Genomic DNA, 23,663 nt, shown 5'->3' with positions numbered 1-23,663 from the left:
AATTCACTGCTTCCAAAGCAATTGTCCCTCCTGAACCTCAGTTTATCTTCAAGGGCAATATTTCCATCTTCACTATAGAAACCAACGAAGTTCTTGGTTGTTTGTAAATAAAGAAATCAAATCCCAGCCTCACAAATTACACCAAGGCCACCTAGCTCTTTTTAGATTACTTACCAGATTCAAATGGAAGAGTCAAGAATTCCATCTACCAGGGTAGTAGCCACCAAAATAAAGAAACTCTTAGAAAAAACATGATGTGAGCAGCTGAGTCTCTGAAAAAGCATATCTATGCAAGAACTTTTATAAATGTGTCAGGATGTTCCAAGCACTTTGAAATATAAAAGAGAACACAGAATGTAGAAATCTTGGAAGCTAAAAGAAAGCATTTGAGACAAAAGATGAGGAAAACACTACAGCTAGAAATTAAAGCAACTCAGAGAAAGATATTAAACATCTTGATGAGCATTTGCAGGTTTACATAAAGGATATTTAATGACCTTCAAGACATGAGCGGCATCATTTTACAAAAGAAAAAATGGTAGACAATGAAAAAGAAACAAAAAATTTACAGGCTTGTTGATAGATTTCTGCAAGCAAAGCCAAGGAAAAGGGAAATACAATGTTGTAATGTATAAGTAAAGCCTGCGGGACCCCAAGCACAGGCATCAACAGCCTCAGAAAAAAGAGAGCAAATTCTCAGGGCACATGTTAAGTATCAGGCTAATCCAGATAACCAGTCTGAAGGTGCAAAAAATTAGGTTGAAATTATGTTCTCTCAAAACAAGCAGCTGATTGGAAGCACACCTGAAGTTGACTTTTGGTGTGTGCCTCACCACCTTGCTGATCACTCAGATTATTCTCTTGACCTTTCAGTTACCTTGATTTAGAAAGTTCATGTGTGTTGAACTGGGTCTCTTTTCTTTCATTTCATCTCTTAGTTGTTACAGAATGACTTTTCCACCTGGTAACGAGCTTGTAGGCTTTATGCATCCCTTGTTCCTGGGGGGTGTTTCAGTGTGCTTCCCAGAGATGTGGTCAGGAGTAAACTTCAACAACTGCTGAGTGTTCAGGAGTATTTTCTTCTAAGAACTCACATGTTCTCTTCTGAAAACAGATTATGCCAGATTTGATGCTGGCTAAATTTTGAAATGAAACTTTTAGAGATGTTCAATTTTTTTTCAATGGGTTAAAGCTGTCAAGGATGTGTCCAGCACATTTCAGCCATTGGGAACCCAAAAACTGCAGCAGTGGTAGTAAAATGTCTGCTGCTACCAATGTCCTACCTGATCTAGTGAAAACAGAAGAATTATCCCCATCCTCCTGCAGTGACAGGGAGCAAGGTAGATGTGTTGGGCTGTGCATATGCATAGTACTTGTCTGTCAGAGAGAAATTATTCCATGTTTAATATACAAAAAGGTAAAACTGAGATGAACCACAATAGTAAATGTTTAGCTAGGTTTCTCAGATATAAGATTGTTCCCATTTCTTTTGAGAAAATTAGAAAGGCTACATATATGTATGTCAATATTTCTAAATAACAGCAGCAGAAAATGGTAATCCCTTGGTACCAGAAAATGTGCAAAATATATTATTTTGTTTTTCTTTGGAATATTGCGTTCATATTAAATGTCATAATACTGCCATCCTCATAGGAAGTGAACAAATTGAGAGAGCCAAACTCTGGCTCTTGCTTGTGGGCATAATTTCAGAAAACTGAACTTTGGATACTCTACCTATCCAAAATTGTCTTCCTGATTTTGGGTAGAAGGTACAGTTCAGGATTTTATTTTCTGCAGAGAAAGATAAAAACTTGATGTTGGAATACATAGGCAAACTGATCCAACCAGTATGAATGGGAACAGCATCGGGCTTGAATTTGGAAAAATGGATTTCAGTTGTTGTTTCCTTAAAGGAGTTCAAGGCTTCTTACCACAGGCAGAGAAGAGTTTGCAAAGATCCATTCTCAATTTAATGCTGAACTGAGTGGAAGCTCACCTTGCTCCTTCTGCACGTAATCATGTTCCATAAAAACACCTGGGACCTTACTGACAAACAAGGGATAAATGAGCAGAAAGAAGTCTTTACAATGCCTTCAGCAAGTGGTTCCCCTGCTCTGTTTCAGTAGTTGATACCTCTCACTTGAGACTGGCAAGGGCAGGAGACATAGTGTGTGCCCATCACCTTTCATTTGCCAGCTACCTGCTGGGCACCAGCCTTGGGCTCCTGCTGCTACCACAGACTTCCCATTGCTGGTGATTAATTATTTATAACTAACAAGCGCTGTCCCTATGTTCCCATTACTTATTAGGATTATTGCTGTGACTACGCTGTTGCAGAAGGCTAAATTCCAGGTTCCAAGTTGATTTTTATTCACACAGAGTTATTCTTTACCTGACTTTGGCATGATTATTTGGTCAGCATTACTCTTCCATTTCCAGAGCTATGTGGCTACACCATTCCATCTACCACGAGTAATAAACTTATCTAGTTATTTAAGCAAGGACAGATGGGCTGCCACTCTCTTCCCTCAATCTGAGGGTAGAGAAAGTAATTTCTAATCATATTATTGTTTTGGTTTGGGTTGTTTTCATTCAAGAGTGAGGGAGAAGGTGACTCACATTCTGTTTGCAGTTCAGCAACTGCCTCCTACTGTTCCCCTGAATCATCAGTTTGGTTGCAGCATTTCTGCCTTGGTCTTCATCATTTGCAGAAAGGGCCTGATTAACCAGCCTTTGGTTTCATAGCCTTATAAAACATTTTTGCACAACTGGGCCAGCGAGCTTTTCTTAAGAAGGGATGGATGCAGTGAAATCTGAGAACTGGATTGCGAGGGGAATTTGCAGTGTGAAAAGGAATTTAATCACAATTATTCCTTTCACTCCTTTTGACACTGATTTTAGTACTTAGTTAAATATCGGGTTAGTATAGGAAAGAAAAAGGGTCATTTTTAAAGGGATCTTTCTGCAACCATAGGTGAATATTTTAAATAACTGCCATGTTACATGTCATCCTCTTCAGTACCCTGAACTTTCACTTAGTGTAGAATATCCTCTCAGTAATATCAGTATATATCTGTTCTGCTCAAGGTTAATAAAAAGGTGGCAGAAAAAGTTACCTACTGTATAAACAGTGAAAATTTGAAAACTTTGAAATAAAATAAAGTTTTATTTTGAAATAAAGTTTTGGAAAAGAAATTGAAAATTCTCAAAACATTGGTACAGAATTTCATGTATGGCCTCCTGTCACAGTCTTATTTTCCATGGAATCACCAACAAGGAATCCCTGTAAAAAGTTGCTGATGACACAGATGAATCAGAACATCAGAAGTGCAGGTTCAGGTCCCACATGTGAGATTACAGAATGTTATTTTGATTCTCTTTTCACTAAGTGTATTGACAAGAACCTCCTACACACTTCTGGGTCCTATCACAAGCTAAACTTTGTGAACGTAGCTGTGAGCGCATAAAGCGGTTTAGGGACTCAGTAAAGACATCCTGATTTTCATTACATTAGATGTTCACTGTGGGGATCTGAGATTTATGCCCCATTATTAAGCCTGACCTTTAGCATGCCCTGATGTTCAGCATCCTTCAGTAACTTCCAGAGGGAATTTATGCCATGCTGCTTGCCATGTGTGACTAACATAGCAATGGGTTGATTTTCAGTTCTTGTTATGTGCCCTCTCCTTAAAAAGTGCCCTACAACAACAGCTATTAGTGACAAAAATAATAATCACCACCCTAATTTATGTTATTAGTTACACAGAATAACAAGACATAATTTAACATTGGCTCTGCCCATAAAAATTGTAATTGTTCCCCAAAATACAAATTAATTTTATGTCTAAGGAAGACTGCTAAGCAACAATAAAAAATGCCATATTTATTAGGATTAGCCCACTTAAATGGAATACATGAAGCTTCATAAATCTTATACTGCTTATGCAATATGCAAACAGTAATTTTATATCAAATATGTGACTTGACATTAACAACCTTTTCAGTGTGTCAAAGTAGGTGTCACTATTAAAAAGCAATTATTGAATATATTCCTCAAAAGATGAGAAACAGAAAACCTTAACTTGGCAAAATACATATAAATGTCTTCTTGGCTACCACTGTTTTACTGATTTGACATTAATTCCAAAATACATAAAAACTTATGCCATGGTATATAAATATAATATATCAGAATTATACAAGTATAACAATAGCTATTTCTTATTTAATATTGTCCTTCCATAGGTAGTAAAAGCAGAAAAGTGTGCAGATCTCTATTCCTGTTAAAGTTCAGCATAAGAAAACCAAATTTTCAGCATAAGATAATAAATTTTTTATGAAAAGTATTCTTGTGCTTGATCAACATGGCATATTTTAATATATAGGCAGCATGGTACTTCTGACATCTTTTAATCGTACTGTTCTCTGTTATCAAAATATTTAGAGATTTTTAAAATATGGTGTCAGGTACTTTAGCTAGACTGATGTCACCTAATAAGCTGTATTGGAATTCAAAACGTTTTTTCATATACTTTTAATCATTCCCTGAGTACAACGCACATATGAATCTTTTGTTTTGATAAATAAAGGAAATAATTTTCCAACACGGCGCATATTTATTCAGGATTCACAATCCCTTCCATTAATAACTGTAAGTATATTTCTCTGAATTTTTGTTGGGGAAGTTAATGCCCCAAAATCAGCATTTTCCACAGCAGCCCCAAGGATGGTGCTCAGCCAAAGGCACAGCTGTTTGAGCAGCTCTTTGTGCGGGTTACCAGGGAATGACCACAGAAAGCCTGTTTGTGCGCTTCTCTGGGGGAAGGGATTCTGCACATGCACTCAAATGTATTTTCTACTCATGTTGTACAATCTCCTTCCAAGTTTTGAATCTCCTGGCACATTTTTATGCATCCTGATGACCTCATCATCATCATATAAAACATGACTTGAAGAAAGAGAAAACAGGTGGGGGCTCAATTTTAATGCTTCCCATTCTGCTCTCACTGCTCATTCCCACCAGGCTGCCCTCCTTTTCCTCCTCCCTCCCCAGTTCAGTTACCCAACAAAAACCACCAAGAGAAAGACTAACCAAGAAAATGTTTCATAAGAAAAAATCCCATGGCACCCTCTCCCTGACACACACAAAAGGCAGCTTTAGTAATAACCACAACCGTCCAGTAAATCCAAAAAAGTCAACATAATGAACATACAAAAGTGTGAACTGCTAAACAGTGATATTCACTTAGTTCTTGGCAGAACTGTTTTAAAATAAATAGGGTTGACACTTGATTAGAAATAGTCACTTTTTCTTTCTCTTTCTTTTTCTTTCTCTTTCTCCCCCTTCCAACCCCCCCTTCTTTCTTTTTTTTTTTTTTTTTTTACTAGAAATGAATTATATTTGAAGTTCACTGGAGCATAGATAAATGCAAGCTAACATATTTTTAACTTGATTACATTCTGCAGTGATATATAGAGGCACATAGCTACAGTAAGTGATTCCATGGAGAGAGAGGGGGAGGGAAAGAGGGAGGGAGGGGAAAGCCCTCTGCGAATATGATAAGGAAAGCTGGGATGAATTGTGGTCTCTGTTCTCTGTTATCCAAGGGTGGCTAGCTGCTGCTGCACTAAAGGCCTTTATTCCCTGCCTGTGGGAAAGTGGTGGGCGAAGGCTGCATTCTCAGTTACACTGCACATGCAGATTTTAATTAGCTGGATTAAAAACAAGACCGTATCATGTCCTTTAGCAGTATTCTATCTAGAAACAAAAGATTTTCTTTCCTGGCTTCTGCAAGCAGCACAGTACAGCATTAATAAAAAAAAGGTCATGGCAGTTCAAGATGAAAGGTCACACATGATAGAAACTATGTGAGGGGGACATCATGTTTATCTCTGTGATAAAGGAGCTCTGTCCAGGCAGGTCAGCATGCCATGCCTCAGCAATAGGAAAATATAAACATATGGAGTTGGATAGAGGGTGGAATGGGCAGTTTGGAAAAGTGAGTTCAGTTGTGGAAGTAGAGAAGGGGCCGGGGTGAGGAGAGGGAATTGTTTGAGAGAGAATATAAGCTGAAAGGATCCAGCTTTAAAACAGCCAAAGAGGGTTAGAAAGAGCCTGAGATGAAGCCTGGGGTGATGGTGCAGAGCACAGCTCAGAGCTGTGCAGGGTGAATGAGCACTGAGCCAGCAGGCTGGGACTACCAGCCCAGGCCACTGGGCTACGTCCTTGCACACCAAAGCCCACTTGAGCACGGCCAGAGCCTGTACCCTTCTCCCACAGAGACCCAGGGACTCATCCCTGGGTCAAGCTTCGAGCCCCTAATTCCAAAGCCTCCCTAGACTGAGTGCCTGGGCTGAGACTGGGGGTTTATGTTTTATTTGGACCACCACAACTATTGTGTTGGGGATTTGTATCTTAGATTTTCATTGTTTTCTTTTCTTTTTCTTTAGTGGGGAGCCAGGCTTTCCCCCAGTGAAGGCCAAAGGAATCTGCATGTACTTCCAAAGGAGAGTTAGCAGCTCTCTAACCCACAGCCTCCAAGGCTTTGCCCTGGAATGCACTGAGCTCTTTCAACACCACTGTTATCAGTAGGAGGGAGATGCAAGACCTCCTCAATTTCTTACAAGATCAGACTGCAAAAATAAACACATTATGGTCTTACAAACCTTAACTGATGCACTGGTCTCAGTAGGTCTGAGTAGAGCCACTGCCATATGCAAGCATCCATGTGAGAGTGCTTTAAGACTGAGGGGCAAGACAGAAAAGGGAAGGAAAAGGCAGGCAAAATTAGATAAGGTTAAATGTTCCTCCTCTGCTTTACCATGCTTCCTGCTGTTCAAAATCTGGCTCAGAGAAAAACATACCAATTTCTGAGTATTGAGTATTCTGAATATTCTGGACAACAACTTGATTCTTTGCTTCATAACATTTTCATTAAATAAGATTTGTACAGCCTTGGCAAGGTATGACAACACAACAATCTCCTTTATGAGACTGATCCATGAATAGGTAAATTATGAAACAGACTTTTTAACCAAAAAAGAAACACTGGGTAAAAGCACACAGTCAAGTTCTAATAGTTCAGCAAGGTACTACACATCAAATGACCACATTAATTAAGAGCACACTCACCTTGTAGCAAACCTGAGGCAAAACATGCATTGCTCTAAATGTTGTTGAAATCAGTACCTGTCAGTTTCAGAAATTCAAATATATGCCTGAGGTCTAAGCAAAGTAAGGGCTAGCGCTGGAAGTTAAATAAGGGCTAGTTTCTGGATAAAACAATACCATTTTTTCATTTTGAGCCGCAATTCAGGATAGTAGTTATCTACCAAACTGATAATGCAGTGATTAAATTGTCCCAATTCTGCTGCTGCTGCTGAGATCATTGGAAAATCATGGTTTAATTCAATACACGTAGGTAATTTTCTGTAATCTCAGTAATACAGCATGGCCTAATACAATAATTTTGTACGATGAGCTCTTTAAAACTACTCGGCCTTCACTGCCATTTATCTTCAGAACAGGGAAAAAGATTCAGGCATGAATTGCCTGATTCTGATTTATATTGCTGCAGGCAGAAGTATAACACAGAAGTGTACACAGTACAGTGTTCCATGGGATAATTGGGGTACCGTTGCACAGAGTTAGCACTCGAAACAGAGCACGAGCTCTCCACCACCTCCCACTGTCTGAAGGACATTTCAGGCTTATCCAAACCCAGCCCCAGAGCTCTGACTTTGAAAAGATCCTGATATAACAACATACTCAATGTCCTTTTTACAGTGTTTAAAATAAATTGCCTTCCCAGACACGTGAAATAAGCTGCCACAGAAATCAAAGGGAGTTTTATGTTCGCATCAGTTGAGCATGCTTATGTGATCCCAAGCAAATGGTGTGTTTGTATCTCAGCACCTCATTGCTTTTTACCCCTATATCCAAACAGGGCACTGGTCACACAAGCTCTTAGCAACTTGCTCAAAGCCAGAGGAGACCCTTCATCAGGGAGGAGAGCTGAAGCTGGCTTTTCCAGAAGCTCAGCTTGTGTGAAAAATCTCTTGGTAGTTCAAAACCAACAAGTTTTGTGCAGACAGCAACCCAATTTTATTACTCGATGAGATTTCAAATATTTTCAGGGCTCATTTGGTAAAAAATAAAATCAGAAAAAGAATCCAAATGTGAAGGAGATGAACAACTAATGATTATGCTTCACAGCAGCTCCTGGTTGCTGAGGCCAGAAGGGGGTTTTCTATTGACTCCTGGCAGAATTACTGAGGTTTCCCTCTGACATTAAATAAACTAAACAAGACCAGCAAGGCATGGGCCTGAAACCATCCATACCACCAAACTGGTCCCTGGCATGCCTTTGGTGCAAGCCTGCTAATGCTCTTCCAGACAACGCCAAAGCATAGCTTGGGTATTGACCCAGGTCAGGCACCATCTCCAATAGATACTTTGGATGTGGCCACTGTGATTTGAGGGCAAGATAGCTGGGTGGATTCAAGCTATTTCATGCCAGTTGGCCTCCAGGAAAATTATCTGACTAATTTTGTTTAATAGTTGAGATGTAGTCAATGTGTCCAGGTCTTCCTTTCCTTCCAGTCTTGCAGAAGCCAGCAGTGAGTGCTTCCAAGCATTGGCAGTGTGACATGGCATTCAGCAAGGTGACAGAAGGGACATGACTTGACCATGCAGCTCTCTGAAATGCAACAGAGTTCATTATATTTTAAAGAAGAGCATTATAATTGAGGGACTGGATTGAAACAGATCCACTAGAAGCAGTAAAGAAACCAAAACAGAAAATGATATGAACAATTGAAAAATTAATAGGCCAATTTGTTTCAATTAATTTGGGGCTAGTTCTCCAGTACTATAAAGCTGTCTGCACAATAAATAAACAAACAAATAAATAAATAAACTGTATTTTTTTATAAATACGAGCTGTGATATTATGTAAATTGCAGGTACACTGTTAACAGTAATAAAAATAGAAAGCATTACTTTAAGTATAACTCAACCTAGTAGATTCTAGAGGGAAGAAAACATTTTTAAACAAAGACCTCCTAGTTTAAAGCAATAATCATCAACATGAGGCTTATATATAGTATGTGGCAGCTGTAACAACATTCATATCTCAGTGTGCCTGGTCTTAGGCAGAGGAAGGGAAGTGCTGAAAACAGTAGCATTCCTCATGGATCTGCTCCAGATCCCACAGAAGTCTGAGAGAATCTACACTCCATGCTTGCTTTCACACTTGGGCAGCACAGCTAATGTTGAGCAAACAGACCACAGCTATGCGGCTCTCCCAGCAAGCCAGGCACATAAGAAAAAAATATCTGCTCCCTCCCTAAAGTCAGGATTTGGGTGAGGGGGAGGAAGAGAAACACAGGACTGGCACTACAGGTACCTGGTTCTTTCGGCAGGGTCTGTCTTGCACTGACCCTGACAACTGTAAAAGCTGAGAAGCCCCACAAGACCCATTGGGTAAATAACCACGATTATTTACCCAATAATTGTTGGATTTGTTTTTGGAGATTGTTTCTGCGGCAGAAAAGGGAGTATGGTTTTATTTATTATTATCATTAATATGATGTTGCAAAACATTGTCCCTGCTAGAAATGTTCATAACAAAATATCAAATCATCAAAATGAACATGAGTCTTGGGCTCAGCTGGCTTACATGTTCTGGAAAGGTCATTAGTTTAAAGTTTCTGCTGCTGGGAACTGAGAAACAATGCCATCTCTCAGGAAACAAATCCTCCTTTTTAATGCTGCCCTGCCTTCCTGATATTCCTACCACACTTCAGATTGTGTTAAGGGGAAAGAGAAGAGAGCTGATCTCTTCTCCAAAGAACATGGCCATTGCACTGGGTAAGAGGACAAGGGCTGGCTCATAGGGAAGATCATTCTACAGCTTCCCAGTGACAGACTAAGGACTCTGAAAAGTGAGCTCTGGCAATTTAATCAGTACACCAGAGAGACATCAAAAGCACATGTGCTCTTCTATATCCTCAGCCTACATGAGCTCAAGATCCTAAAGGAGAACTCCAGCAGGCAAGGCTGTATCTACCTTGCAGAGGAGCAGGCTGAAAGTTTATTGTGCTCACTTTTCCCACAGTATTTTGTCTCAACATGAGTCAAGCAAAGAGCACAGATTCTCATTGCTTGATCAGATGCATTCACTCAGATGTTTTTTCCTGCCTGCTCTACACTAGGAAGCCAATATGAGGTAAGAAAAGCAGCACAGGAGACCTCCTATGGTGGTACACATTAAATTGAAGAAATGGTAGTCCATTGTGTGCAAACTTACAATCACACATAGGAGAGATGACAGGAGGTAAACTAATTTCCAAGTCGTGCCTAAAATTACTTATTCTATCTTTTTAGTTCCTGGGCTTCTGTTTTTAAATTTAACAGGGTTTTTTAGATTGCACTTTGATGGTAGGTATTCCAACCAAAATTATGCACAAATATGGACTTAGTAAGCTTCTGATCTATATTTCTGATCTGAAATCCCAGGATTGCCTCGGTAAGTGATAAATCGCTGGAGGAGAAAAAAAAACAACAAACCTCATTAAATGATAAAATAATGACACAAATGAGAAACCAAAACAATTTTTGCCAAATATGCTCTCTGTGGATTTAGATTTAATAAATATTTTCTTTATGGCCTCAGAACTGATACCACTGTGGCAAGCACAATGCAAAAACAGTTTGCTCCCAAAGACCTGACGCCAGCACTGCTAGTGTGCAGCACAGCTTTAAACCTGCACTGAAGCAATGCTGTAAATCAGCACTCAGTCCACCAAAGTCAGTGGAGCTAAATGACCGTAAAACTGGCGTGAGAGAGAAACCAGGTTGTTAACCTCTAAGGAGAGCTTGCACTTGTCTCACAATCTGTGTTTGGCCAGGCTGTATTTTATTCATTCAAAGCGTAAAATGAGAGCCTCAAACTAGGAAATAAATATTTGATTGTAGCTGAGCTCTGCTTGATATAATTTCATGATACTAAACTTTTAGTAACTTCTAACTCTCAGTAACTTCTCTGCCCATACCCAATAATATTGCCTGAATTTGAATGGAGATGTCTGATTCTAACCTCAAACAGCAACTTGCAGCATCTTCTGACCACAGTCTAATGATATGAAAACCCAAAAGTGACTACAAGCTTCCTTCTTTGACCTAGAAGAGAAACCTGACAAGGTTTCTCCAGAAACAAGAGAAATTACTTGCCTCTCAAATAGTGGTAGTAGATTGATTCTGGTTCTTTTTCTTGGAAAAAACTTTGCATTTTGTGTTACACTACTACTGAAAACAGGAAACTGAGGCCAGGAACCAGAATCTCAGAACATCTACCATCCCCTCTACTTTTTGAATATGGGTTTTACTTTCTATTTTATTGCTCAGAAGACAATTTTTGGTTAAATTTTCACACATAAGAGGCATACAGACTGTTAGCTGCTGGAAGGGATTTCTCCTTCAGGAGCACTGAGGCACATTCATTGCAGTGTAAGTTCAAAACACAGGTATGAAATTTAGGTTGTCTAAGCTGCCCTGCAGAGAACATAAAGTCCTCTGAATTCAGCGAACATGGCCCTATGAATCTGAGGGCCATGAGGATAAGTTCTCCTTAAAATGGACTTTTAACTCCAAGAGAATGTCATCCCAATGCACACTAGCAGTCAGATACCACACAGCACTTCAAGAGTCCTTTTGAGGGGAAGAATAACAATGATGAGGATGTTTAGAGTCACTACTGAGCACACCTCTGATCCCTCACCTCCAAAAAGGCATAGCAGAAGGAGGAGAGCCAAAGCAGGGTGCAACAAGGACTATCTGACATGTGGAAAAGCTTCTCTACATGGAGAGTTTAGGTGGAGAGGATTCCTTGGCTTGGAAAAAAAAGATAACTGATGAGTGTTTGACATAAAATAATTAAAAATCAAGAAAGTATACAGGAAAAAAATAATTATTCAGCACTTCTTAGACCATGAAAGTTAGGAAGGCTTACTAGGAGGACTAGTACTTGCTAGATGAGGAGGACAAGGGACACACTGTTTTGTTTTATATAGACTCTTAGTGCTGTATAGGACAAAACTGTAAAAAACCCAAACAAAATACAGTCAGATATGCTCTAAAAACAAAGACCCATAGAGGGATACTGACCATGGTGTTATGGATTCCTTTACTCTTCCTTTCTTTGAATGTATTTTGATGATGGGATCATTTCACTCTGCAAAGATTCCAAAGTTCCTATCATTGGATTATTTTTGTTTTAATTACTTAATATTCCCCACTGTCCAAGTTATATATAAATATAACAGATTTGTGTACATATTCAATAAAAAAATTACTAACTACATATTAAGAAACTGGAACATCCAGATCTGGATTTCAAGTTCTTAAATGTTCAGAGGTGTCTGGAACATGTTTAATGATTTGTGTTATTAGCTATATGTTGTGTAGTAATTTAATACATACAGGGAGTATGTGCAAAAATTGTTCAGCATGGAGCTCCTGATTCCTGATTTCCAATTACATTGTAATTTTAAGGCATTTATTCATGCACATTTGGTTTTGGACCTTGTATGCATAGTGGAAAATCATGATAAAGGAGCCATCAACAATTTGAAGAAAAAATCAAGGAAAATACACTTGGGGTTCTTTCTTTCTTTTTTTCTTTTCTTTTTATTCTTTTCTTCAATCAAAAATCCTAAAGAGCAAAGGTAAGCCCAGAGGTTTTGCAACTCCAGCCCATAAGCCTCTGTCACTGTACAGAGGGGAGAAAGCTGTTGGAGAGGAAAGAGAATAAGGGAATAAGCCCTGGCCTGGGTCAAGCAGGTGCATTTCAAGGGTTTCACTGAGCTTGCACCATGGCTGCCAGGCTACCCTTGCACTAAATGCCCTTCCCACCCTGTTTCAGGTTCTGTTTTCTCCAGATGTTAAGAAGCTTTCTGTTTTATCACAGGGTAAATCTGGGTTTGGCAGATACAAAAAAAAAAAAAAAAAAAAAAAAAAAAAAAAGTGCATTTCATTTTCTCTGGGAAATGTAAACAGCATCCACCCAGTCAGCACTACCAGTTAGTGCAACAGCAGAGAAAGTTCTGGTTGAAATCTGGATTTCACCTCCTGAGTGGCACATACAGATGAAAAAAGTAAAATAATTACTTTGAAAAGGCTCATCCATTTATCTTGCTGGCACAAAGACCTACTTTACTTTATTTTATGGGATCTTAAGCATCTCGATTTCCCTTTTTGATTAGGTAAAAAAAAAAAAAAAAGATGCTACTATGTAAAAAAAAGCAGCAAACTCTAAAAGCATTCCGAGAGGGAGCAGTAGCTTTAGCCTTCTGTTTGTGCAATTCCAATAGGTGTATTTAAATGTAAATGCTACCCTTTCACCCTTGAGCCACCTATTCTTACAGCCAGCAGAAAGAGAGCATTCATGGTATAATGTCTTTATGAGGACAAATCTTACACTTAATTTCTCATGTGAATCCAACTCTTTTATAACACATTTTTGTGAGATTAAAAGAACAATATTAGTCTAGTGGCTCAGCAGCCAGATCACTGCTCTGTCACATGGGAGACGTGGGTTCAAAGGGATGGCAGGCAACTGTGCTGGGAAGTGCTTGATGGAAACTGCAGCCACGGAAAGATTCTGTCCTCCACTCTCACAGAATTGTTTAACTCCACATTATCTCCTCCCTCGGGCCAGACAGAGCCTCCCTCCCTCCAGCTCCTTACTGGAAACCATCCAGCTGCTGCTCCCTTACACAGAACTATTGGAAGGGTTTGAGACCCCAGCTCTTTAAACCATTTTCATTAGCCTGCATTTGCACAGTGGGAGGATTTTTGAGAAGGAGAAGGAACTTTCTGAGCATGCATTTCCAGACTAAGTCCCTTTGCCTGCCCAGTTTCACCCAGTGCCCATGGGGTTATCCGTGCTCCTGGAATGGCTGCGCTGCACAGCCCATGTGTGTGCTGATGGGAGGGACAGCACAGCTCAAATCCTGATATGTCAGGGCAGAGTCTCACAGAACCCAGGGAGACCCAAGTGCTCTGTATTAGGAGATTTATTTCTAGAGTGGGGAAAAGCCTCAGTCCATTTTGCCTAAGCAAGTTGAAAAATAAATTACTTAAGCACAGGCCAATAAAACTGTATCTTACTTTATCCCTACTGGATCAAAATAAGGCTTTTTTTTTTTAATAATTTTTTTGCCTCAGTCTGGAACATGGTTACATGTGATGGACATCAGACTTTGGCTTCACGACACCTCCATGAAAGAATAAATACATTTTGGAGCATGGCCCTAAGGCAGCTGCATGACAGCTGTGCTGTATGACCGGTGTATGTCCAACCCTCCTGCTTAGTAGAATTATTATACTTTTTGTGATGCTTCTCAGAGGACACAGTGATAAGGGGCCTCTGTGCAGAGTGACATTCATACGCTCAACAATATATTTTTCCCCTTGGACCTTACAGCCCAAGCACAAGCCATGTTATTTTCCCCTTCTTTAGCAGCTCTGTGACGCAAGACAGAGAGGTCTGTGTGTGCCGCAAGCACCAGCACCAATGTCAGGCATCCCACTTACTTCCCTCACTTCCCCTTCCCTTGATATAGAGCATATGTTTCATTGTGGCACCAAGCACAGGAAAACTGAGGGGAAATAGCCTATTATTTTAGGAGGTGCAGGACCAAGCACCTGGAACAGTGAAGTACTTGGAAAGCACTTCTGTAAATATTTTAGGCTGTAATATATTAAACAATTAAGAGGTGTTGGTATTTCTCTGCTCAAGGGCATTTTAACAGGGAAGTTCCCTTTAAAGGCACCAGAGCAGAATGTGTATGGTCATGCCCTTTAAAACAAAAACTACCTGGTTTTTTCCCCCCTCTTTTCAGCAAAATGTCTAAATTTCAGCTGACTTGCTCTTTCAGCAGAGGAAATTAAGCCAGATTATTTTAATGCTGCTTTAGATTGTCAACTCCTCAAAAAAAAAAAAAAAAAAAAAAAAAAAAGGAGGGGGGGAGGGGGGGAAGGAAAAAAAGTCCAAAGAACAGAATCAGTTACCTTGAAAGCTCCATTCAGGTAATTTAGAAAATTGTTTTGCTAATAACCTTAATGCATTGCTTGTGTACTCAGGACTGTCAGCACTACAGGTTACTACAGGTTAGTTAGTAAATTGCTGATACCAGCTACAACCAAGCCTTAAGAAATCCTGTATCTCTTACGTCTTTGCTTCTGTTTTCCTGACAACAATACATGAGTCGCTATGCAACACCAAATTAGCATGAAAGAATAAGAACTTAATACTGACATTTCTTAGCCAAGAACACAGTCAAAATTAAGTGCAGTTAATGAATGCTTAGTTAATTCTTAGAAAGCTCTTCTTCATGCCCTTTACAGCACAGTGAAATGCAAGGTTTTTTAGACAGGTACACAGAGAGAGACAAGCTTACACACACATACATGCCCCACACATAGGTAACCTATATACACATAAACACATTTAGATAAATTCCAAATAGGCAAGCTCTAGGAAGCTTTGTAAGAGAAACAAGAAAAAAAATTACCTACTGGTCTCTATAACACCAAGTCTCTGGAAAAACTTCAGAATTGTCTGTTCAAATATTTTCTAAGATTATGTTAGCAATCATTTTCACCAAAATGTTTTTCTGACCCAAAAAAAAGATGACTTGACAGAACCTAAAAATTGTTAACAGTGGAAAATGCCTGCTTCAAGTTTCTCGTAAGAAAACAAATACTGGAATTAGCAACTTCTGTGCAGTTTTAGCTCCGAAGAAATTATGACAGGCTTTTGCTTTTCCCACTTTTCTCACTTATCTCAGGGCAGCCCATCAGATTAAGAAGAAGAAAAAAAAAAAGTACTAAAACTTAGTGAGTTACTGGAATCTTCTGGAACTGAAAACTATACAGATGGTCTGCAACATATTTGTATAGAAGATGCTCAATTGTTGACGGGTTCCCAACTATTATAGTGGCATGGTAAGGAGGCAGATACTGGGCACTGAGCACTGAGCAACTGTTGTCACTGAGCCTTCCCCTCTTGGCTGCATCCCCACTGGCCCAACGAGCAGTTTTGGTCTCCCAGAGCAGAGACAAAGGTTGCTTTGGAGAAGCTGGGAAGCCTAAGAACACCATGTAGATTTAGGACTGGATAGGAGGTATTGTGCGGAGGCCATGCCCATTACTCATCCGCTGGCAACGGGCTCTCTTCCTTTTGTCTGGAGAGACGGTAAACTTTCAATGCCATCTGAAAACAGAAGGCCTTTCACAGAGTGCAAGAACTCTGCCATCTCAATCATGTGAAAATATTGTAAACACTTTCCCAGCCCCCATTCAGCTGTCCGAAAAGCAGAGTTAGAAAACACCAAACAAAACAGGAAGGAAAGAAAAGGGTGTGCACTGCGCACTTTGCTTTAATTTATATTTTTTACTCTGAATAGGAATTTTTCTTGGAATTTTCCTTTCTTTTCCGTAATGTTAGTGAGCAGGTTAAGTAGCTATTATGGAGAAAAGGCAGCTAAAAGCCTATTCTATGTTTTATTTAGAGCAGAAAAAAGGGTCTAGTGCCCAGCAGTTTCTCTCCAGCATAGCAGCTCTCATATTTCCTTACAGCCCCTGCAAGAATAGATTTCAAATGTGCTACAGGACTTGAATTTCTCTTTCAGTACTTAGGTTGACCCACTTCTGTGAACTTTTTCCAGAAGGGTCTTCTCCCCAAACATTTAAACATCACAAGTGTTGTATTTCTGATATACCACAACATGTACAGAGTGGGAAGGGATTCACATTCACAAAGAAGAATATGTTCAAAATGTGTGTACATGTATTTGTTCACATGTATATCAAACATACAACATAAGCAAAAATATACCCGTCATTTGCACAAAAAAACTACTGGTTTGCCTTTGCCTGATGACACTTTTTATGTACATTGTGCTCTCGCACTGTACCCTTAACTCTGGACAGTTTTTTTCACAGATGCTTTTTAGTTATGTGAAAGTGATGTAGTTCCTTGCTCAAAAAAGGTTGTGTTAATTCTGCTAAAGCCAGGGACTACTTGAAATTTCACAGTAACTTTGAACCATGGGAACACATTAGCACCACAATTCTTCACTATTTGAAGTATGAGGCTTTCATTTAGATTGGTCAACTTAACACCAGAGGGGCAAAGAAAAACAGCTCTGCTGGTGGGAAATACACTTTGTTCCTTTTTGTTCCGTTTGGTCCTGAGTCAAATCTGAACAGAGCACAAGTAGGTGAACCTGGATGTATTCCTGCTCCCTCAAAGGCAAACGCTCTGCTCCTAACCTAGGAAAGGGTCAGCTGTTATCCAGGACTTCCAGAGGGATATATCACTCCTATCTTATTTCTTATGAGTATTTAGCAAATAGTACACACTGATGGAAATGAGTCCCCAACAGGACAGCGAGAACTGACAGCTGTAGGAGCACATCATGTACTAGGCAGGCTCTTTTACCTGATTTCCCTTCACTCTCTGCAAATGCAGACAGTTTGCATAACTAAGAAAGAAGGCTTTCTTAGTTAAATAGACTGATATGAAATGTCTTACACCCACACCATGAGAACACAGGCTCATAGGCTGGGGAGTTAGGAAAAGTAGTTGCCAATAACTGAAGCAGGGGTTGATAAACTGCTACACATTATAAATTCTCAAATGCATTCCTTGGGACTGCCTTGCACATGCTATCTCAATACTCCCCTCCTCCCCTCTGCATTTTATAAAAAGAAGCTGCAATAAATTAGAATTTTATGAGACTCCAAATAAAAACCTTCACTAAAATTGAAAACAAGACATGGATGTAGAAGCATATGGAAGGTTTATGAAAGCAGAGGAGAAAAAAAAATTATCCCAAGGCAATAAAAAACCTGTCTGACTCTTGGTGTTCACAAACCAAGAATTACTAGAGACAGATGAAGAAGTTTTGAACAATGCAGTACTGGTACATCTTCCAGAAAGAGACATTTTAGTTTTTATTTATTCTTCTGATGCAAGGCAGCCTGGTAAGAACTACTCTAAGGCACATTTTCTGAAATTCTTTATAAAACACTTCAAAGTTATACATGGAAATGAGATACCTTTCTGCTTTGATCCTTGGTATAAGGCTAACCAAGCAGAAGTGGCTTCCTGGCCTTTCATAGTTTTCTTGGGAACTAAACACTGCACTCTCTGAATTCTTGCACTAGAATTCTAAATATTTTATGGAATAAAGGCAGTTTTGTTTAATTTATATTTTCATCTTTGTTCCAAACCTCAGAGTGATTCATTCTGGCCACTGTATATAAAGTTTTACTCCTAATGCTTTTTTCTTTCCACTACTTCTCCCATCCTCACTACTCCCTGCTCCCAGAATGGTGTGGGTATGGGATGTTGCTTTAACTAAATGATAGAGTGGCTATTAAGGATTGCTTTGCTTTATTTTTAAATACAATATTCCACATTCCAGACATTTCTACCAAACACAGTGGTTTGAAAATGAATAATTGTGCAAGCAATGAAATTTGGATCTGGTTCTAAATTGACAAAAAATACTCTAAGAATTTTTAGATTTTTCTTCTCTAAAATGACTGAAAGCTAGGGGCTAAGTTATAGGGATATGGTTCAGCATCTTATGTTGGAAGTGAAAATCCTGTAGTACATTTTGTTCTTTGAAAATAAATGCAGGTTGGACTCAGTGCCCAAATAAAGCCTCTGAATTTCTAATTTTCATTTATACAGGATGCAAATGATACTGACCCATAACAAATTATATTATATTGTCTTAGAAGTATACTGATTTTACACTCCTGCTAAACTGATCAGTTGTGAAGTGGTTAAAAGTTACAGCCATTAAATTATCTTTGTTTCTCATACCCAGTTAAAAATTAATTCAAAGTGTGCTCAAGTGTGTGCAATGGATGGCAAGGATTGCTCATCATGCCACATCCATCAGCTGCCAAAGGCAAATAAGTTCTGGAAAGTAGGTGAGAAAACAAAGTCGAGGACATCCCATATCAGAGTGGGAGAAGTGTTTTTACAGCACAGACAAGCCCATGGTCTGGGGAGGTGGTGTTTCTACAGAGAAACTGTAGAAGCTGCCCAGGGCTCTGTGCTCAGAAGATTCACTCTCTCTTGGAAACAAGAATGTACCTAAGCATCATAGAAACAAATATATGAGGCTACCTGGGGTTTTGCACCTTCCTTTCGATACAATCCTACTGAAACTCAGGAATCCTTTCCTCAGTGCTATGACTTAAGCAAACACCATTGAAATATCATTCTCTCAAAAGAAAACCAAACAATACTGTGACAAACAATTATTAAGAGCCTTTGTTTGCATGATACCTCACAGAAGTTGAGAATTAAGAATCTTTGGTCTTCTTCTACATTAGTCAGGAGAGGCGATGGGAGGAGAGATGAGATATTCAGAACTTGAATAGGATTGTCCTGATTTCTATTTTATTCATTTTGAATACCCTTATTTTTTTTTATTTCAGCCCAGTCCCTGGTTTCCTGTGTGCAATCCCACTAACTCATTCAAGACATTCTCCTCTGGTATCTGTAGAGATGGCAGAATACCACAATTTTCAGATATTGAACAAGATATCCATAATTATTCAAAGATGGGCCTATAAACTCAGCTACTGAATAAAAACAAACTATACACTTGTCTTTATGCTGTAGAGGATGAACTTACACAATTCTCCAAGAACTGATGTTAGTGATTCAAGCCTAATGACAAAGTTTGTTTCCTTTTAATTTATTACAATAGCTGTAACAACTTCTGACTTTTTCTTTTTTTAGAGACCATTCCTAATAATGACTCTTTCCCTCTAATTATTTTGCCACACAAAATACTCATACCTAAACACTGCAAAAATTAGGAGCACTACAAGGAAAATCAAGCAGTCCTGTGAGTCTTGCGGATGCAATCCCAAGCAAAGGCAGGGACCCCTCTGAAGCATGGTGCCTAGCTGGAGCTCACACCTTTCAGCAATGGTGACAAGTGGCCATGAGTCCCTCCCTGAGGCACACAGCTCTGGGAGGGACAGCACAAGGGACCAGCACCCCCTTCACCTCTAAGGAGTCTCCCAAAAGGAGGGTGGCCTGAAGTTCATCACTGTGGATCAATTCCACAGTTTCCCAAGGCAAATCTTGACTCTGTTCCCTCCACAAAGTTCACGTTGCCTGCTGCCCCAAACATCTCTATTTCCCCATCTCTGTAAGAGAAGTCTAAACACAGCTGTCAAGTTCTAAAATCAGCATCAAAGCTCAGTAAAAGTGGGAGGGGAAAACAATATGCTTTGTTAAACAATCCTGCCTCAGATCTCAAAGGGTTATACAATGAAAGTAATACCCACTTGGAGTTCTGTCTGTGGCAAGCATTACCTAACATCCTCAGTCAGAACCCCACTGTTTATGAGGTGATGAGAAAAGAATACAGCTCCCTCTTGTCAGTAGGACATCTCCACTGCCCTGCAGGACATTTTCTTGCTATATTTCAGATGTATTGGATCTTCTAGAGATTAGCAAAGTAAAACATGCACTGTGCATTCTGGAGCCATCACCTCTCTTGGTCAGTTCATAGGTTTGGCAAGGTCACAGCAAACACTCTTTTACATCATATGTCTTACCTTTTGGCTGTTTTACTCCTCCTCAGGAACTCAAAAGGATTAAAACAGGTTTAACAAACCAGAAATAGAAATATTTATGTTTGGTAACATTGGAATTTCTAAACATTTCTCATTTCTTCCCTTTCCCACTGATACCAATTCCCAGTCTTTGAGCCATGTGAAGTGGCTTAAAAGTTACTTCTCAGAGAAAAAAAAAAAGTTTGTCTGCTAAATCACCCCACATACATAATTAAGGCTTTCTGTTGCACTAAAGGTATTACAATTACCACTGTGTATGTCTATATATAAGATACATTTATGTATGCGTGTGTTACATATTCATCTTTTCCTATACAAGTCAGCTTTCCTCTTTTGTATTTCTATAGACATCCATTTTTATGCTTAGTATGAATCCTTATGGTGGTCTAACATGAACATGTGCTTAATGTAAACTACTGAATTCACCAGTTTGTTGACACCCTGATCTCAGTATATTCCTTTAAACTCCAGTAAAGATGCAGTAACTCACCTGAACAGCTTTATTGGCAAAATTCATTTTTCCTCTCAGCTGAGCAGGGAGAGAAGCTTAGAGCTGACATCAGGACATTCAGTGCCTGCTTTTCAGGAATCTGAGGTGAGCATGGTCCTCTCCACAGCCTCCCCAGTGTTCTTCTGGAAGGGTCCTGAGCCACTGTGTTGGCTCAGAGGAAACAGGTTCAGGAAGAAAAAAATAAGTATATTGAATGGCACAAGAGCTTTCTAACACCCAAATGAACAGGTGAGTTGCACAACCTTTGGCCTAAAGGGTCTCTCAGTGGGCAAATCAACCTCAGCACTTGCCTGTGCAGCAGAATGGAGGTAGCCACGGGAGGAGTGAGAGACATTTTAGGGTCCAGACAGGAGAATGTTAGTATTTTAGCTGGTCTGCAACAAAACAAAAGTGGAGGAATGAGGGGAAAGGGATCACTTTTCTCTTGGTACAAAATAGCTACTGCAAGGTGTCACATTTCAAAGTCTACCCTAAATGAGCATGCCAGGCCATCACCCAAATAAATATGTGATTTGTGTATTCCCGAAATACATACACTTTCACCAAAATAATTCTTTCCATTCGTTCCATTTCCAGTTTCTTCACCAGAGAAGGGTTGTGAAACAACGAGCTCCCTGGGGCTATTTCCCCATCTGTGACATCATATACAAAGCACCTTATCTCTGCAAAATGCCTGGGGGTCTGCAGGAGAAAAAAGCAAACACACACACCACCCTCATCTCCTCCTCCCAGGGCTCAGGCAGGCCTCTAGCTCTCAGCCTGGCCTTTGCTGTTATGCCCAGTTTGAGCCCAAGGAAATTCCAATGCACTCCTCTTCCTGAGGCTCTCGTTTATTTAAACAGGTGGGGACCAGGATCTCTGTGCTTCCCAAAGTGCTGCTGCAGCTGAACCAGCAGCCACAGGTATCAATTAAGAATGTGCACTGGGACAGGAGAAACACACAGCAGCCCTTTCTAGAGCTTAAGTGCTGGCAAAGTCAAAAACATTGCTCAGATACTCTGTAAATTTCTCAACTCAGAAAACCATTAGCTGGCATTGTTGCATAAACTCAATACAATAATTTCTTTAAGGCTGTCCCACCACTCTATTATCTGTCATTAATTTTCCATATGTTCCCCTCACCACTGCTCTTAGGCTGGGTTTGGTTTACAGGGTTGGATCAGATTTCTTTACAAGCCAGGACATTTGCTGGCTTGCTTACTAGCTTGAGGCCAGTTATGTTTGAGTGAGGCCCAAGCAAAACAAGTGAGATTTGGTGATGTTCCAGTGAGTAGGCACCAAATCCACATGATCCAAAGTTGTTGTTTTTTAAAAGTTTTAAATTTTTAAAGTAGAAGCTTTACCATTATTTCAGGAGTTTTTAAATTATTTTTTGTTTTTAGGGGGTTTTTTATCAGCTCCTAGCTGATACTTGCTCAAATGTTGCAGCATCCCTCTTCTTATAATAAAGCAGAACTTTATGTTCTGTTTTCTTTGCACTAACCATAAGGCAAAAGTTTATCAGTTATCTGTACTTTCAATCACAGATGGGCAAATGCATCAATATATTTGGAAAAGAGTAGCTGATGAGAAGAAGATGAATAAACCACTTTGTTTCTAGTCTTTCTGCAGGATAATGAAGTCTAGTGTTTGCAACTCTTTATTTCAAAAACAGTCAGAGTTCATGTGAAACCCTCTAATTCAAATCTGATTTCTAGAAACATTCCTTATGCTGTCACAATGTAAGTCAATAAAAAATAATTAAAAGTGTCCTTCCATCCAAGCCTTAAAAATAAATTAAACTGTACCCATATAATCACTGATACACTATATATCCTGGATTATTTCATTCCTTTTTTCTCCCTTCTTCCAGGTTTATTATTCTCAGCACATCTGAAATGTATTTTAAATGCTCTGGGACAAGGACTGTTGTAAACTGCCAAGAATACTTGAGGCCCTGTGGAAGTGCTGAAGTAGAATTCCAAAAGTAATTTGACACTGAAGAACCTTCAGACCTTCGAAAATCCCCAATTTTATATTCCCCACTGCATAGGTACAGAAATTTACGGTAGCAGAACCAGAGTACACTCCAAATGTGAGACAAAATGAAAATGCCAGTATTATATACTGTGTTTCAGGATGAGTCAAACACAGGGTATCATGCTAGTTAGCAGCAGTTCAAAAATATCCTGAATGCAAAGGGGTTCTTTCAAAAGTATATGTCTTGTCTGCTCCTAGCTGGTGCAAAGACATTCCCCATGGTTTTGCTCCATAAATTCCAGCATGGTGTTATAGATGTTGTAACAGATGTTATATGAATGCTGCACATAAATGTCACAATGCCCATACTGTTATTTTTAGCAGCACTTATCAAGGTAAGCAAGCACAGCCCATGTAAAGCTAAGCATTTACATAAATACAGACAAATATTTTGTTCTGGACACAAGCAATGTTTAGGCCCTGCATGGCTGAAAACCATAGCTCCTGACTTCC

The 23,663-nt window shown here is 39.5% G+C and overlaps 1 long non-coding RNA gene across 5 annotated transcripts; it reads right to left on the bottom strand.

Moving 5' to 3' along the window:
* Nucleotides 1–436: 436 nt before the first annotated feature.
* On the bottom strand, nucleotides 437–21,504 carry LOC135445866 (uncharacterized). Of its 5 annotated transcripts, XR_010439615.1 has the most exons (4): nucleotides 15,577–15,972; nucleotides 6,667–8,699; nucleotides 1,284–2,035; nucleotides 437–1,104 (listed from the first exon to the last, which is right to left on the bottom strand). It is a non-coding gene; the product is annotated as an uncharacterized LOC135445866 (long non-coding RNA). The 5 variants fall into 5 exon arrangements; XR_010439618.1 differs by lacking the exon at nucleotides 15,577–15,972 and adding an exon at nucleotides 21,171–21,504 and having other exon boundaries at nucleotides 437–2,035; XR_010439614.1 differs by having other exon boundaries at nucleotides 437–2,035.
* Between the last annotated feature and the right edge of the window lie 2,159 nt (nucleotides 21,505–23,663).

The sequence above is a fragment of the Zonotrichia leucophrys genome, chromosome 3 (genome assembly GCF_028769735.1).
Source record: "Zonotrichia leucophrys gambelii isolate GWCS_2022_RI chromosome 3, RI_Zleu_2.0, whole genome shotgun sequence".
Taxonomy (NCBI): domain Eukaryota; kingdom Metazoa; phylum Chordata; class Aves; order Passeriformes; family Passerellidae; genus Zonotrichia; species Zonotrichia leucophrys.
This window is presented reverse-complemented; position numbering and strand designations above follow the sequence as displayed.